Here is a 19,089-nt window from a genome sequence, read left to right as displayed (position 1 = left end):
TTATTTTATGGCAAATCACCAAAGTTCCTTCTTTCAAGATAACCTAGTTTTGTGTCCGATTTATAACCTACTTTTAAGTCTGTCAATGTGTCTTTTATTGTAATAAAATTTTTAAAATTTAAACATTCACTATATATCTCGATCATCCTTTATACTTAGTGCAGATACCTGCTTAGCATAATACATTATAGCCTTGAAAACCTAGACTCAAGTGATCCTCCTGCCTCAGCCTACCAAGTAGCCAGGCTACAGGTATATGACACTGTACCTGGCTCTAATTTTTTTTTTCCAAGAGCTGCCTCACAATTTTACTTTTCATTCAAAACCTTAAAAAACTACTACATTAAGGAATATATTCTCATCTTTTAAAGCCACAAAGTATATATGATACATTTTGGCTATTTTTCATCCTTTAAAATTTTTATTTTTATTTATTTATTTATCTTTTGGGTACTGGGGATCGAACTCGGGACCTTGCGCTTGTGAGGCAGGTGGCGGCACCCCTGAGCTAAATCCCCGACCCCTAAAATTTTAATTTTTATTAGTACATCTTTGTGGTACATTATGTGTGTGTGTGTTTTTTTTTTTTGGTATTGGGGATCAAACTCGGGACCTTGCACTTGTGAGGCAGGTGGCGGAACCACTGAACTAAATCCCCAGCCCTGTGGTACATTATGAGTACATTCATTGTGGGGCTTTGGTACAATAAGCACATCTTACTTCTTTTTTTCATCCCCTTTCCTTCTCCTTTCCTTCCCCCTCCCTCTGTCTCTCGGTCCCCTTCCCTTTTCCAGAAGATCTACCTCCCTATTTCTACTTTTTTTTGCTCTTTATTTTTATTTTGGTTATCTCATATGAGAAAAACCATGTGATATTTAAGTTCATGTGTCTGATTTATTTCACTTAACATTATGGTCTTATGATACATTCATTTTCCTATAAATGGCTGAAATTTATCCTTCTTTATGGCAGAGTACTATCTATTATGTATAAATCCCACATTTTCTTTTTTTTTTTTTTTTTTTGGTACCAGGGATTGAACTTGGGTCCTTGCGCTTGTGAGGCAGGCGGCGGAACCACTGAGCTAAATCCCTGGCCCAATACCACATTTTCTTTATCCATTTATTTCTTGATGGACATAAAGGCCACTTCCAAGATTTAGCTATTATGACTTGTGCTGCTATAAATATGGGTATGCATATATTATTGTAATATAATGTCTTTAATTATTTGGGGAAGATAGCTAGGCGGGGAATATCTGGGTTGAATGGAAACACTTCATTATTTTTAATTGGTTAAGCACATTAAAAACTAAAAATCAATTACAAAAAATAAAGATTGTTGTACCTTTTTTTGTAATGTTGCAGACTGCAAATATTTCTGTAGAAGCCTTTTCTGACAAATTTAATTCTACAGAAGAATGGTAGGCCAAACTGCTAGGTTATTTTTGACAACATATTTTCCTGTGGTCTGACATATAAATAGCCTTTTATTACATAATGATTCTTTTTTTTTTTTTTTGGTACCAGGGATCAAACTAGGACCTTGAGCTTATTACATAATGATTCTTATTTATTTTGTAGCAATGGGAATTGAACCCAGGTCCACCAGCATGCTAGAGAAGAGCACTATCACTGAGCTACATCCTCAGACCTTTTTTATTTTATTGTGAGGTAATATCTTGCTAAATTGCCCAGGCAGGCCTCAAACTTGCAATCTTCCTGCCTAGGCCTTCCAAGTAGAGCAGCTGAGATTACAGGCATGTGCCCTTGTGCCTGGCTTGATTCTTATCTGATAACATTCTCCTAATTGGCAGCTTCTAAAATTCTTTCAGTTAATATGCATTAACTTAATTAAATTTCTAAAGTAATCTCAGGTCATAGAGCTTGTTTCCTTTGATATCTCACTCTAGAAAAGCTAAGTATGTATTCTCCCTTTGCATAGGACAGCAAGCTCCTTTGCTCTCTCAGGAAAGGTCTCTTTCCAACTCTGAAATGTTAAGATTCTAATAGTTACTAACAGATATTTACTTTTTGAATGTAACTTTCATATATTCATTTGTCTATCACAAAAAATATGCTGTTCCTAATTTAAATTTTTAGGTTGAAAGTAATTTAATAAGGTATGTGAGACTAGCACTGTGGTTTACACACTGTAGGCTACTGTTTGATATACAAGTTGACTCTAAAAGTAAGATACAGGGCCAGGGATTTAGCTCAGTGGTTTCGCAGCCTGCTGTGCAAACACAAGGACCCAAGTTTGATCCCTGGTACCAAAAAAAATAAAAATAAAAATAAGATACAAAGTGTTTTGAAATTTAAATCAGAAGGCCTACTCAATTGAATGAATTTATATCTAAATGTGGCTATCTCCTTTTTATAGTGAGTTTATTCTAATTTCAAACATTTAAACATCTACAAAGCATTGAATGTAAATTTGAGACTCTAATCTTGCAATCAGGAAAACTGGGCTAGTTTCAAAGCTTGGGGGGAGAGTGTAGTTGGGTAATTATATATCTCATACCTATCATTTTACATTAAGAAAGAATCTCTCAAGTCTCATTTAATACTTAGTCACTAGAACTGAATGCTTGATTTTTTTTTTCTAAAAGTAAAAGCAATTTTAAGTCACAAATATTAAACAATGCATCTGAGACAGATATCCCAAGGGTAGTGAACTATCTGGAAATCATGGAACAAACTGACAACCTGGAGGTGTTTAGTCTGAAGAACAGGCAGTTTGCTAATATCTGAGTTACTGTCAGGGGAAGAAAAGAGGATACATGTCCTACACCAGTGCTTCTCCAACTATCTGTAAGAGATTGATTTTTCCTCCCAATCATTACACTTTCATAAAATACAGTGAGATGATCATGGTAACAGAAAGCTGTTCCAAAGTTTCTAAATATTTACTCAGCTTCTGTACTGAATTTACTGTGAACAGGTGAGCAGTTTAGAAATCCCTTTAAGTAACTTTATTCAACTTTAACCAGAAAAAATAAAATCAAAATTAATCACTATATAGACGGTTGAATTTCAACTTGACGTAACAGAATTCATAGCAAATAGGTGTGCCCAACATTGGAATGGCTCAGAGAGCCCTGAGCTCTTTTTGAGAGGTATTCAGAGGAATAATAACCTTTTCTGTCAGGAATCTATTAGATTCCTGAATGAGAAAGTTGACTGGAGTAAATCACTGTAGATTTTTCCTACTACAATTCTTTGAGGACAAAAATTAACACATAAACATAAACCCTTAAAGTGGCCAATAAAACTAACCAATATTTTCTTTTTTTCTTGTTTTTGTACTGGGGATCAAACTCAGGACCTTGCACTTGTGAGGCAGATAGTGGAACCACTGAGCTAAATCCCCGGCCCACCAATTTTTAACATACTTACAAATTGTGATACATTAAGTTGAAAATATGAGGTAAGGACTATGAAAATGACAAACTATTATGGAAATAATAAAGAAGCCTTAAATATGTGAGACTTATTAACATTCAAAGACATAAAACAATAATGACGATTCTTTGTCCTTTTTTTTTGTTTTTTTAGACAGGGCATTGCTTTGTTGTACAGGCTGGTCTTAAACTCCTGGACTCAAGTGATCCTCTCAGCCTCCTGACCAGCTGGGATTCACAGGCATGTACCACCATGCCTGGCATTTTCTTTCTTTTTTTTTGGTACCGGGGATTGAACTCAGGTCTTTGCGCTTACAAGGGAGGCGTGGTGGCACTGAGCTAAATCTCCGGCCCATTTTCTTTCTTTTTAAAAAGAATCACTGGTAATACCACTGGCATCTCAAATTCTCACTTGAGTAACCTTCAGCCACGTAATCTCTGCATCTGTCCTACCTATACTACTACTGGCATAACAAAATTACTGTCTTCTCTTCTGGTTAAGTCAATCATCCTCCGGTGGTAACTACTGAAACTATGGTTGTCCTTCCCCATTGCAGACTTCTGGGAACCCTAAAAGGTACTCTCCCATACTAATGTCTGATCAATAGCAAGTCTTTGAAATCATAGGGGAAAAAAAAATCCACAAAGAAAAGTCACTATGTACTTGTTAGATTTTTTAAAAATCAGAAATAAAATCTATTGTAGATTCACATTTAAACATGAATATTTAGACTATTATACTTTGAAATTTTCCTGGAATGTTAAGAAATCTGTAAAAAAAAAAAAAAAGAATAAAATAAAATAAAAAAGAAATCACCTGTAAGGAGCCTTTTTCCATAAGTTCTTTCAGTAGCATGAAGACTTTAAATATTTTTAAGTAGGCACTCCAAAATAAATTCTCAATTCTGAGAAACATTTGAAAATCACCTGTTTTGTCTCTCAGTATTCTGTTTGTTTGTTTGTTTGTTTTGGCACCAGGGATCGAACTCGGGACCTTGCGCTTGCAAAGCAGGAGGTGGAACCACTGAGCTAAATGCCCAGCCTTGTGTCTCAGTATTCTGGAGCTCCCTGTGGTCCCTTTTCAGGTGTTTGGTCAAAGATGTAAAGTATTCTTTCAAAAGATTCTGGAAAGGTAGTTGTTTCTCTGGACGAATTATCTCACTAGGAGGAAAAGTCAAATTAAACTTCTCTGCAGCACTCTACTCTCCTTGGTATAAGTCCCGCGATATCATCTCCACAATGGCAACAGAAACTGATCACCACAGAAACATGAGTGTGGGATCAGAATTAATAATTTTTTTAGCTGTTCATAGATTAAGGAAAGACCTTCCTTGTCAGTGAAAATCCCAACTATTGTCAGCTGTGCAATGAAATGCAAATCAGTTCTTAGCTTGGTAATGTTAGGAGTTTTCTCCTCTTTCCTTGCTTCAAAATGTTTTTTCCAGACCTGAAGAAGTGAGGGGGCAAAGTCCGCATAGCGCTGGTGAAAGAGAGAACACAGGTGCACAGCAGAGTTCACATCAGAGATTTTTAGTTTGGCTTCTACAATGGAAGCTACAGCCTCTGAAATGTATTTGCTTAAATTTAGGCCATTAAAGTCACGGGACAAGGAGTCTCTCTGTTGTTCTGTAATAGTTTTTAGTTCCTTTTTTTTTTTTTTGTACCGGGGATCGAACTCGGAAACCTTGCGCTTTTAAGGCAGGCGCCGGAACCACTGAGCTAAATCCCCGGCCTAGTTTTTAGTTCTTGACAAAAGCAGTATCTTTCCTCAAACTTAAGTCCAGGCGGCTGAAAGGGTTGCGGAAGAAGGGGGCCACACACGGACGTTCAAGCAAGCTTTACTGGGGCGGCAGTCTGCAGCCTGCCGGGCCGACTCACAGAATGGAGACCAGCAACTGTATGGGCTGAGCTGGAAGCTTATATAGGGATCTTGCAGGTGGAAGAGCACTAGTCCATTGGTGGGGGTGGGTGATTGGGGCTGGGGTATGTAGCAACAGGTCTCGGTCAGGGAGGATGGAGTCACCTGATCATGAAACCGGTGGGGCAGAAAGACCTTAACTAGGCAGAGAGTCACTAACAAAGGGAGGTCATGCCTTAGTTATGCGGAAGTTCCCTGTTCCCTGTGGCTCGAGTGGGTCAGGGGGAAAGGAGAGGAGGGGGCTTGCTCTGTGGGGGCTCTGAAATACCTAACAGCGGCTAAAGAAATTTTCCTCTGGTCGGTTGTCTGAAGCATTTTGGTTTTTGCTACGAAATTCCTTTCTTAATTGATGTCGTTCCCAAGCTTCCTGGTGAAGCTGAAGGGATTCTTCCTTCTCTTTTAACTGAGCAGCTTCTTCTTGCTGACATTTTGCTTGCTCTTCTTGCTTTTTTCTCGCTTCCTCTTCATGTTTCTTTTCTTCTTCTTCTTTCTTCTTAATTCTTCCTCTGCTTTCACCTTTTCTTTTTTTTCTCACGTTCTTTGTCTTCCTTTTGCCTATCTTCTTCTAGTTTCTTCTTTTTCTCTTCAGGTACCTTACTGATCTCCTTCTCCCTCTTCCTCTTCCTCCTCTTCCTCTTCCTCTTCTTCCTCTCCTTCCTCTCCTTCCTCTCCTTCTTCTCCTTCTTCTTCTTCTTCTTCTACTTTTTTTTGGTACTGGGGATTGAATTCGGGAACTTGCACTTGCAAGGCAGCCCGGGCCCCCTGACCTCCTTCTTGGCAGTGAGCTTGAGATCGTCTTTTGGTTTTTCCTTCCTGCTCACTGGCTGCTTTTCACTGCAGTCTTTCTCCTGGTTGTTTAGCAAAGACTCTTTTTCTTCCATACTTGCTGACTTTTTTCGCTCGGCTGGCATTTTGTGACCCAGAACAACCTCGAGCTTGTTGTCAACATTAGCCCCAGGTTTCCCAGCACCAACTCCAGCGCTCTGGCTTGCCCCTCCCCTCCCCCACCTATCTCGCAGGCAAAGGCCCGCCTCTGCTTGATTTTAATATTAAAAGCAGAGCCACATTAATACTGACCATCTGTCTCAGATGCATAATTCTAGGCTCAAAAACACTGACCTTGCACATCCCAAACACTAAAACCGTAGAACAAATTGGTTGTGTTTTCAAAGTGGAAGACAAACTTCCAATTTTAGAAATAAAAATAAAAATTTCATACCATATGCAAGCACGTTAAATTTCAACAACAGTACTGTGTGGTAAAGTCCCATGGCTGCTTCTGCCCTGGTCATATTTGGCTTCCCTGAGACAAGAGCCCGAACTTCACTGAGACTCCCAGAGAGGGGGTACAGTGTAAAACAGAGGTCTACCATGTTGGTGTACATACAGTGTAGTACTACCTTTGCATACTTTTTTGGTATAATGGACTCATCTAATAAAATTCTTGTAAGAGTCCTCAAAGTTGGGTCTGTAGTTTGTTTTTATTTTATTTATTTATTTGTTTGTTTATTTATTATTTTGCAGTACCAGGGATTGAACTCAGGACCTTGGGCTTGCAAGGCAGGTGAGGAGCCACTGAGCTAAATCCCCTTGCCGATCCATGATTTCTTTACCAGTCCATATCCTCCTTTATTTTTTTTTTTTGTGATTGAGTAGGACTTTTAATAAACAGTTTAAAATAGTTGACAGTTTCACAGTTGCCCTTATTTTAGGAATAATTTTTACATATCCCACATATATCTTTTTGCATTGATTTCTATCAGACCTGATATCAGAAATAAAATTCTAAAAAAAAAGAGTGATATTTACCCACTGCTTCTTCTTGGTCTGAGATATTAATTGTGCTGGGTGGCTAGCTTCTTGACTTCTTCTATAAATTCTTCTTTACACTTTTCCTTTACTTGCTTACATTTTCTGTCCATCTCACCCTGCATGTTTGCTACAGCTTTATTTACAGCCTGTCTTTTTTCTTCTTCCATTTCAGAACGCAGCTTTTCCAGAGCTTCACGGACAACTCTGTCTCTCGATTGTGGTCCGATTTCATTTGGTCTTTAAAGTCATTGAAAATTTTGGTGTACTTGTCATGGCACATGCTCTGACAGACCCCATTGCTGGTGGTCTGGGTGCTCCGATGCAGCATTCTAGGGGAAGAGGCACTTAACTTCTTAGTCTGTGTTGATACTGACACCTTCTCAATTGGCTGAGGCTTTGGAGATTTCCTGGCTAGAACTCAATGCTTCCGTTTCAGGCTCTGGTTCTTCCTTTTTGGGTTCCACACTTTGATTATGTTGTCCTTTCTTTGCTCTTGGTTCTTGGGTGACCTTTAGCTGCTCATTACTGGTAGACAAGATACTGGACTCCGCCTCTTCCTCACCTCGGTCCTCATTCTTAGACTTCCAAAATCTTCCTTCATGAAGGAAGCGCTAGTGCAGTTCCAGCTCATCACAGGCCTTCTTCCACCCCATACTGCGCTTCACGTGCAGCCGGTGAACGTTGACTGTGATACCTTGGATGTTTTCAGAAGGAATCCAGACCCTCTGGTGGTGGTGGCCAAAAAAGCGAACGTCAACTTGATTGTCCTCTTTCTGCATGACTTCGGCTGCCCAAAACCCGAAACCTTTCATTTTAGCCCAAACCAGCTCATGATTAGGTATACAAGGATAGCAGAACCAATTGTCTGGACAAGCATTTGACAAATAGAAGCAGTTCTTGCAAAGCTGTAGTTCATCCAACTCACGCCGGGTGTCTTTATATAGCATTCTTGCAATGTCAGCTTGCTCACTGTCTGCTCCATAGAAAATCACTGTGTTATGGAGAAGCAGCTGGGCATCAGCTTTGAATTCTTCATAACTTCGATATTTCCACTCATTCACTTTCTCTTGTATGGTGGGAACATTGACAGCCGAATGCACCAGCCTCCTGAACATTGAGTGTTTACTGTCCTTCCCCTTCTTATTAAGGTCTATAGCCCTCTCCTTCATTCAGGAGACAATGAATCTCAGGTATGTGCCCATCTCCTGTTTATTTGTATTCTTCTTAATGCTCCTGCAAACTGGGCACTGCCAGTGACTACTGCTGTCTCTAAGCCTGAACTCATCAGACAAACACTTGGAATGATACACACGAAAACACAGGTCACGTATCAACACCTCTCTAGGCAAATGGCATTCAAAACAATACCAGTCATGATTTTCTGTTTCCCAGTCAATCTCATCTCCTGGCAACCAATATCCTTCTTGTTTAATACCAGCTTTTGAACCTTTGCAGCCCACTGTTAGAGTTTCAACAATAAGACCATCTTTCACAGCTAAGCTCAGCTGACGGGTGGTCTCTTTTGGATGCATACTGTGGACTCCAGACATATACTGTGTAATTCGGTCAATGTTGGCAATTTGCTTCTGATTTCTTATAATCTCAATTGCTGCCCAAAGATGCTGGATGGCTTTTGTATCCACCTGTCGCCTTTTTGTTAAACGTGACATGACGTGTTTACTTCTTTAGGGCGTCTCCTCGCCAAGCGGGGCAGCGGCGGCGGAGCCGGGTCTGGCCTGGCCTGCGGGTTCCGAGCCCAGCAGCAGGGCGCAGCTGGTGCGGGGCCATGTGGGGCCCGGGAAAGTTGGCTCCCTGCAAGGCGGCGCGGGGCGCGGCGGCGGGCTCGGCCTTGGCCCGCTCAGGGTGGACCGTGCCGGCCTGGCGGAGGCCTGGGCCGCGCCGCGCTCGGGCTCGGGCAGCGGGCGGGTACCTGCACGCAGCCTGCCCAGCTGACGTCCGCCTCCCGCCCGGCGCCCGGCGGGCCCGCGCCTACCTTCCCGCGTCCTCCCATATCCTCCTTTGTAATAAATTTGGGAAAAATGGAGACCCTGTAGAAATAATAGCCTTGTGGACTTTCACCTCCCTTATGGAACACAATGAAAGCAGTCCTAAGAGAGAAGTTTATAGTTGCGAATGTCCATATCAGAAAAACAGAGTGAGTCCAAATACTGCATACAACCTAATAATACACTTCAAAGTCCTAGAAAAATAAGAACAACCCACATTCAAAGCTCGTACAAGGACGGAAATGATAAAGATGAGAGGAGACATTAACGAAATTTTGAGACCAAAATAATACAAAGAATTAATGAATTGAAGAGCCAGTTCTTTGAAAGAATAAACAAAGTAGACAAACAGCCGATCTCACCAAAGAAAGGAAAGAGAAGACTCAGATTAATGCAATTATAGAAATGAAAAAGTGAAATCACAACAAACTGCCTAAATCCACAATATTAGTAACTACTTTGAAAACCTATACTCCAATAAATTGGCAAATTCAGAAGAAATAGATTCCTAGATACATATGAATTACCAAAATGGAACTAAGAAGATATAAAAACTCTGAATAATCTATTAACAAGCAATTGATAGATTTCCCTCACCTTAAAATGGCTGCTATATATAATAGCTGCCATCTCCTTCCCATAATACCTTGCTTCCCACCTAAACCCAGTTCCAAGATGGCTCCTTTCCCGCCCAAAGTGGCCTTCTCCTTCCCATAATGCCCTGCTCCCTACCTAAAACCAACCCCAAGATGGCTTCTCCCACCAAAGGACAACCTTCTTCTTCCTAACATGCCCCTTTTCCCACAAAAAAAAGTAACCTGACACTTGCTCTGCTCCTAACAACTAGTGACACCACAGGCTCTTCCAGTCCCTAGCCACTACATCACTCAACTCCACCCCAGCTCCTATAAAAAACACCCTTTTGTCGCTCCTTTGTTTAGAGACAACCCAGCAGATCGTCCCTGCAATAAAGGCATGTTGTGGTCTGGTCTGTTCTTGGTTTTTTGGCTCTTTTACCTGCCAGCAATGAAACTGAAGTAGTAATAAACCTACTAACAAAGAAAAGCCCAGGACCCAATGGATTCACTGCTGACTTTTACAAGAACTTCAGGAAAGACCTAATGCCAATACTCCTCAAACTCTTTAATGAAATCAAAAGGTAAGGAGTACTCCCAAAGTCATTCCTGGAAGTTAGCATTACTCTGATTTCAAAACCAGACAAGGACCCAACCAAAAAAGAGAACTATAGGTAAATCTCTTTAATGAACATAGACACAAATATCTTCAACAAGATCCTCAACAGATCAACAGATCATCCAAACCAATCATTCAAAAGATCATATGTGGAGCTGGGGATTTAGCTCAGTGGTTTTGCTGCCTGGTGCGCAAGCCCAAGGACCCAAGTTCGATCCCTGGTAAAAAAAAAAAAAAAAATCATATGTGATGGCCAAGTAGGCTTTATCCCAGGGATACAGGAGGTATGGTTCAAGATATGCAAATCAATAAATGTAATATATCACATAAATAGAAGCAAGGACAAAAATCACGTGCTCATCTCAATAGACTAGAAAAATCCTTTGACAAAATCCAATATTTATTCATGATTAAAAAAACCCTGAAGACCAATAAATGCTTTGCTAAAAAAAAAACAAACCTGAAGTAGGATCTTATTACAATATGATAAAAGCCATTTGATAAACCTACTGCCAACATCATATTAAATTGGGAAAAAATGAGAAGTTTCCCTCTAAAATCAGGAAAAAGACAAAAAGATATCCACTATCATTACTCCTGTTCAATGTAATACTCAAAACATTAACCAGAGCAATAAGGCAAGAGAAAGAAATAAAAAGGATATATATAGGAAAGGAAGAAGTCAAATTGTTATTATTTGCAAATGATGTGATCTTCTATACAGAAGACCCCAAAAATTGCACAAAAAGATTCCTAAAATTAATAACCAAATTTAGCAGGGTAGCGGGATACAATATCACATAAAAATCAATAGCATTCCTGTACACCAATAGTGAACTCACCAAGTAAGAAATTAGAAAAACAATACCATTCACAATAGTGTCAAAAAAATTTAAATACTTAGGAATTTACCTAATTAAGGAAGTGAAAGACCTCTACAATGAAAACTTCAATACTCTGAAAATGAAAATTGAAGAGGACATCTTTGATCCTTTGATCCAGAAAATGGAAAGATAACCCCTGTTCCTGGATAGGGAGAATGAATATTGTTAAAATGGCCATACTTCCAAAACTGATGTACAGATTTAATACAGTCCTAATCAAAATACCAGTAGCATTTCTTACAGAACTAAAGAAAACAATCCTAAAATTTGTATGGAACTAGAAGAGACTCAAAATAACAAAAACAATCCTGGGCAACAAAAGCAAAGCAGGAGGAGGCTTTAAGTTATATTACAAAGCTACAATGATCCAAACAACATGGTACTAGCACAAAAACAGACATGTGGATCAATGGAATAGAACAGAGGATGCAGAAACAACTCCAGGGACACTCAGCTATCTGATCATTCATAAAAAGACCAAAAACTTACACTGGAGGAAAAATAGTCTCTTTAGCAAATGGTGCTGGGAAAATTGGCTATCAGAGACTGAATTATTATTATTTTATTATTTTATTATTTCAGACAAGATCTCACTATGTTGTTCAGGCTGCTTTGAACTCACTGTGTAGCTCAAACTGGCCTTGAACTCATGGTAAATCTCTTGCTTCGCCTCCCAAGTGCTGGGATTACAGGAGTATGCCACTTTGCCTGGCTTGAAGATTGAATCTAGACCAATATCTCTCACCAGGTACTAAACTGATATCAAAATGGATTATATACTTAAATGTTAAAACAGAAACACTTTATCTTCTGGGAAGATAAAATACATAAAACTCTTGAAGACATAGAGGCAAGGACTTTCTGAACAAATCTCCAATTGCACAAGAAATAGCATCAAAAATCAACAAATGGGGGCCAGGGATTTAGCTCAGTGGTTCCAGCACCTGCCTCACAAGCACAAGGTCCTGAGTTCAATCCCTGGTACCAAAATCCCTGGACATTTATCAGGCTTACGTGGACCAGCTTACTATGTATAGACCTGAAAGGAGCATGAGCTGTGGAATTAATCAGTGCTTTTTGTTTATCTTTGAGCAGGTTTCCAAGCTTTTTGTTGTTGTTTTGTTGTTTTTTTTTTTGAGACAAAGTTTTGCTTGTAGTTCAGGCTGGTCTTGAACTCACTATGTAGTCCAGGCTGGCCTCAGCCTCCAGAGTGCTGGGATTACACGTGTGTGCCACCATGCCAGGCTAGTTACCACTCTCTTGGTACCCAAACTCCCCATCTGTAAAAGGGTGACACAAATGAAAATCATTCACATTCACTGTCTTTCAACCTTGAATCCTCGATTTTTATGAATGTTGAGCTGGGACAAAGGGCAATGTGAGTGTGCGTGTAACAAGTTCCCTGCACTTCTCTGAACTTCCACCTTCCCATGCAGTTGTTATGAGGAGCACAGGACAGACATGTAGTAAAATGCTTTGGAAAACAGAGTGCACCAGGCATGGTGGCACACGTCTGTAATTCCAGGACTCACGAGGCTGAGGCAGGAGGATCTCCATGAGTTCAAGGCCAACCTGGGCTACATACTGAATTTGAGGCCAGCCTACACTACCAAGTGTCTCAAACAAGCAAACAACCCAAAATACATAAAGTACCAGAAAAATCAAGGTGTCCGTATTATTCCTGGGCTTTTAATGATGCAGAATAACCTCCATCATCCAATATTTTCATTACCAGCCACTTACGGCTGTTTTGATTTAAAATAAAACTTAAGTTCCTTAATCATAGTAGATACTTTTCAAGGGAAGGGTGAAATAATTCACATGAAGCACATGGTAGCTAACAAGTAGTCAGGATTCCTTGGGTGCAGCATTTTACCTATATCTAGAAGTCCAAGTTATTAATTATTTATTCAAAACTTTTTTTATCCTTACTGATCAGAGACTGGCTCATTCCCCACTTGGCAAGCAAAGTGGGTGTCAGCATTGCAGAAAAGAGGGGATCTGTCCACAAGGTGGCAGCTCACTGGCTAAAAATTTCACCAGTGGTGACCCAGAGAGATGCCCTAGTGGAGGGAAGTGCTGTGGCAGGTGCACTAATTGATGTATTTGAAGATATGTATGGAAGATCTGTGAATGATGCCCACAAAGACAACAGAGTTGGCTGATTCCTGCCAAGTTGTACAGCTGCCCTATAGAGAGATAATGAGAGACCAGGGATTGTTAACATGCAATTGGTAGCTAATTGTAGAAAACAGAGGGCTGCTGTGTTATCATACAAACTAGACTTTATCTTCTCAGTAGAAGAACAGACACAGTTGAACTGATGACTAAAGATGCAATTGTTAGAAGAGTGACATCCAGTGATGTTTGAATGCTCATCCAAGGCAGATCTGTTGTACTAAGATCAGAGCCCAGGGCCAGAGATTTAGCTCAGTGATTCCAGTGCCTGCCTAGCAAGCGCAAGGTCCCAAGTTTCATCCCCGGTACCAAAAAAAAAAAAAAGAATTATACACCATGACTGAGTAGGACTTATTCCAGGAATTCAAAAAGATTCAATGTAAAAAAAAAAAAATCAATCAATGTAATACACCACATTAGTAAAACAAAGGAAAAACCCAGAAGATTATCTCAATTGATGCAGAAATAGCATTTGACAAAATCCCTGATTATTTCATGATTAAAAAAATACTCAGGGAACTAGGAACAGAAGGGAACTTCCTCAACATAATAAAAGACATTTTAAAAAATTCTTTTATTGGTACATTTTAGGTATACAATACGTTTACATTTGTCATTGGGTGCTTGTACCTGAACATGATGTATCTTGGCTCTTATTTTTCCCCCATTACCTGTGTGCCCTTCACCTCCTCCACCGTTCCCTATTTACATAGATTTTGTTTCCATTTTTTTTCTTTTCTCATAATTTTTCCTTTCCCTTCTTCCCTTTCCCCTTCCCCTCCCACTACCTCTGCACCTTTGGACCTTTTCCTATTTCAACTTATCAATTATTCATTTTAATCATTTTAATCCTTATTTACACTTTCTGTTTCTCACACTAGAGAAACTATTCAGTATTTACACACGTGTGTCCTATTTATTTCACTTAAGAGTATGGCTTCAATATGCATCCATTTAGCTATAAATTTCTCTAGTTTCTCGTTCTTTATGGCTGAGTAGTACTCCATTTTATAAAAAAACCACATCTTCTTTATCCAGTTTCCAGTTGATGGGCACTTGGGCTATTTCCAAGCTTTAGCCATTACAAACTGTGCCTCTATAAACATGGGTGCACATATATCACTGTGGTATGATTCTTTTAATTCTTTGGGGAAGATGCCCAGCAGGGGAATAGCTGGGTCAGATGGGACCTCTAGTACTAGTTCAATAAAAGGCATTTATGAGAAACACACAGCTAACATCATATTGGAAGGTAAAAGATCTCACTCTAAAAAAAGATGCCGAGGGCCAGGGATTTAGCTCAGTGGTTCCACCACCTGCCTCGCAAGTGCAAGGTCCCAAGTTCAATCCCCAGTACAAAAAGAAGATGAGGAACAAGACAAAGATGCTTGCTTTCACCAGAGCTATTCAATATTGTTGTACTGGATTTTCAACCAGCACAATTAAGTAAGAAAAAAAGCCATCAAATATTTCTATTTTCAGATGACATGATCCTATACATAGAAAATCCCAAACACACACACACACACACACACACACACACACACACGTGTGCGCACATGCGCGCACACAGACCTCTGATTTTTTTTTTGGCAAAGTAGAAGTAAAATCTTTATATGTAGATGAAGTGATCATCTACAGAGAAAATACTAAGAAATCTCTAGGAGCCCCTAGAACTTGTATTTGAATTTAGCAGGATTAGAAAACACAAGGTATATATAAAAATTCAGGTCTATGTATACTTACTATAAATAAAGAATTGGATATTGAAATTTAAAAGTTATGTAGGAGTACAAAGGACCTAGAAAAGTAAAAAGAAAAAAAAAAAGAAAAATGTTGGAAGACGTTTGGTACCTAATTTTAAGACTTCTTCTAAAGCTACAGTAATCAAGGCAGTGTTGGTGTAAAGAAAGACCTATAGATCATTGGAATAAAACAGAGAATCTAGAAATAGAATCACACATATATGGTCCACTGAGTTTTGAAAGATTATTTAACATTAACATTTTATAGACTATAAACTCAATTCAAGAGCCGAGGAAAAGATAGTGTTTTCTGTAAATGCCACTAGAACACCTGGTGTCTGTATATAAAAAATTAACCTCAACCATTTATTTCCATACATAAAAATAACTTGAAAGGATCTATGAACCTAAATATGAAAGACTAAAACTATAAAACTTTAAGAAGAAATCATAAGGGAAAATATTTATGAATTTAGGGTAGGCAAGAACTACCTAGGATACAAAAAACATGATATATAAAAGAAAAAAATTGATAAATGAGATTCCATCAAAATTTAGAATTTTAAATGACATGGTTAAAATGAAAAGTAGTCCTTAAACAGACCATATTTACAATGCATATAACCTATGACCAGAATATATAAAGAACTCTTACAGCTCATTAATAGACAACCCAATTAAAAAGTAGACACAAGAAGATAACACATAGCCAGTACAGCACAAGGAAGGATGTGCAACACTAGAATCAGGAAAATACTAATTAGTACAATAACAAGATTGAATTATACACTCATTAGGCAGATGAAGTTAAAAGTTTTAAAAGCCTTGTCATGACTTTTTCTTTTTGTTGGATTTTCTCCCTTTGTGTTTAATTTGTCACACCCAGTGGATTCATTCTGCTGGGCTTCCTGGGGTTGTGATCCTCATTGCCTTTTCATAGGATATTGTCTAAAATTTTTTGGAGTGCTGGTTTGGTATTCATGAAGTTCCGAAGGTGCTCTTTATCATGAAAGTATCTTATTTCTCCATCAATTTTGAAAGATAATTTTGTAGGGTACATCAATCTGGGTTGGAGGCTGTTTTCCTTTAGGGCTTGAAATACATCACTCCAAGCTCTTTTTGCCTTGAGGGTTTGCATTGAGAAGTCTGCTGTGATTCTGATGGGCTTTCTTTGTATGTGATTTGTTTCTTTTCTCTCACTGTTTGTAGAATTTTGTTCTTCTGTTGGGTTTCTGGGATCCTAATTATTATATGCCTATGTGTAGATTTTTTTTGATTAAGGCTAGTTGGAGTCCTATATGCCTCACTTATCTGTATGTCAAGTTCTTTTCCCCTGCTTGGGAAGTTTTCTGCCATCACTTCTGTGAAGAGTTTCTTTTTGTCATCTGCACTCTCTCCTGTTTCTTTTTTGACTCTCCAATCAGTCTTATGTTATTCTTCTTTGCATCATCTAGCAGCTGCTGGATTGATTTCTTGTGGTCCCTTACAATTTTGAAGCAATTTTTCTTTTCCTGGTCACTAATTGCAATCTTATTTTCTATATCTGAAATTCTGTCCTCACATTGGTTCATTCTGCTGCGTAGACTTTTAATGGAGTTTTTAATCTCCTGGAAATCTGTTTGCATCTGTTTTATGGATTCCATTTGTTTCCTATGTTGGGATTCCATCATGCTCCTCAGATCCTCTATTTTTTTAATCTGTGTCCGCTCTAGATTTATTAATCATATCTTGCACTATGGGCACAATCTTTGCTGTTATCTGAGAAATTATTTCTGAATTCATTTTTTTCAGATCCTCTTTTGTTGCCAGTTCAGGGAGTCCAGGGTGGTTGAGTATTAGATTGTTCCATCTTGTTTCCCTTTGGGGTTGCTGTAGGTGATCTGGAAGTCTGGTTTTGAGCCTTGTTTACGTTTCTTCTCATTTCCATGGTGGGGGAGGCGGTGTGCTGGCACCCCTGGAGCTCACCTCCTGTGCCCTAGGAGCACTCAAATGGCGGCAAGGGAGCCTCCTCCTGGGCGCTGGGATTGGCTCACCTCCTCTCAAATTGTCCACAAATAAATAGAAAAGCAGCCATGTTGGGGACTGTTCAAGACACTGGAAAACGTTCCATTTTCTTCATCTGGTGGTAGAAACATCCACATCCTCTTAGCTCTTTTTGTAATTCACCATTTTTCCTCTTTTCTTCATCCAAAGTATATTTCTGATATTGTTAACACAGTAAGTTTCTTTAATTGTTCTTTATCACCTTCAGAAGTTTGTAGAGGTTTCCGTTCATAGTTGGCTGGCTCCAAGGCAGGGTGGCATGGCAGAGGGACATCTCAGAGGAGAAGACAAGCAGCAGCAGCAATAAGCAACCTAGACCTCTGAAATTTAATAAATAAATTCAGCAAAGCTACAGAGTACCAGGTCAACACAAAAAATTCAATTGTTTCTATACTCCAGCAATGAATGATACAGAAAGCAAATTGAGAAAACAATTTCCTTTACAGTATCATTCAAAAGACTAGGGGCCAGGTATTTAGCACATTGGTGCCGCTGCCCAAGGTCCTGAGTTTGATCCCTGGTACCAAAAAAAAAAAAAAAAAAAAAAGACTAAAATACCTAGGAATAAATTTTAGTATACGTGCTGCCAACGTGAGCACACCTAGGAATAAATTTAACAAAGGATGCAAAAGAGCTGTACACTGAAAAGCATTACTAGAAAGTATTGCTGTGTGATTAAGGAAAACCTAAATAAATGGAAGTACATCTCTGTTCTCAGATCGTAAAATTTAATATTGTTCAGATGGCACACTACTCCAAGCAATCTACAGATTCAATGTAACCCTTATCAAAACTCTAATGGCTTTTTTTGCAGAAAAAAAAAATCTATGTTATCTATTCAACTTTTTTCCGACCTCTAATTAATCCCAAGCAATCACTGATCTTTTTATTGTCTTTATAATTTTTCTTTTCCAGAATGCCAAAAAACTGAAACCATATAATATGTAGCTTTAGCAGTCTGGCTTCTTTCACAGAGCAATATGAATTTAAGAGTCATTCATCCTTTTTACAGTTTGATAGCCCATCTCTTTTAATCACCAAATAGTAATCCATTGTATGGATGGATATACCATAGTGTTTGTCCATTCACCTACTGAAAGATATCTTAAATTGTTTTTTTTTTTTTGGTACTGGGGATTGAACTTGGGTCCTTACACTTGCTCAGCAGGCGGCAAAACCACTGAGCTAAATCCCCAGCCCTCTTAAATTGTTTCTAATTGCTGATAATTATTAATAAAGCTGGGCCGGGGGTTTAGCTCAGTGGTTCCAGCGCCTGCCTTGCATGCACAAGGTCCCAAGTTCGATCCCTGGTACCAAAAAAAAAAATAAAATAAATAAATAAATAAAGGTGCTGGGAACATCCATGTACAGAGTCTTTCTGTGCACCACATTTATTTAGTATTCACATCAGTTCGGTAAATACATAGGAGCATGATTATTGTATAGCATGATAAGATCATATGTAACTTGGTAATAAACTGCCAAACTGCCTACCATTATTCATTTATTTATTTGGGTTTTTTTTTTTTTTGGTACCGGGGATCAAACTGGGGACCTAGCACTTTTGAGGCAGGCAGCCGGAACCACTGAGCTAAATCCCCTGCCCTGGGCTTTGTTTGTTTGTTTGGGTTTTTTTTGAGACAGGGTCTTGCTATGTAGCCCAGGTTGGCCTCGAATTCATGGCAATCCTCCTGCCTCACCCTCCAGAGTGCTGGGATTACAGGCGTGCACACCATTATTTTTTTTAAAGATTTAAAAATATTTAAACAGCTATTCTAAAACTATTCTAAACAGTTAAAATTGTTTCATTTTACAAAGGAGGAAGAGAGGTACATCAAAAATGGCTTTTTCAAGGTTTAGAGGTAAATTAGTAATGTCTACCTACAGATACTGGGCTCTTCAGTAC

General features: G+C 38.9%; 1 pseudogene; it reads right to left on the bottom strand.

Annotated features, from left to right (window-relative positions):
• Positions 1 to 7,055: 7,055 nt before the first annotated feature.
• On the bottom strand, positions 7,056 to 8,803 carry LOC101721684 (zinc finger MYND domain-containing protein 11 pseudogene; annotated as a pseudogene).
• Between the last annotated feature and the right edge of the window lie 10,286 nt (positions 8,804 to 19,089).

The sequence above is a fragment of the Heterocephalus glaber genome, unplaced genomic scaffold, assembly GCF_053883595.1.
Source record: "Heterocephalus glaber isolate CG9 unplaced genomic scaffold, H.glaber_assembly_v1.0 deba00001687, whole genome shotgun sequence".
NCBI lineage: Eukaryota > Metazoa > Chordata > Mammalia > Rodentia > Bathyergidae > Heterocephalus > Heterocephalus glaber.
Note: the sequence above shows the minus strand (reverse complement) of the source record. Positions and strands in the feature narration are given on the sequence as shown.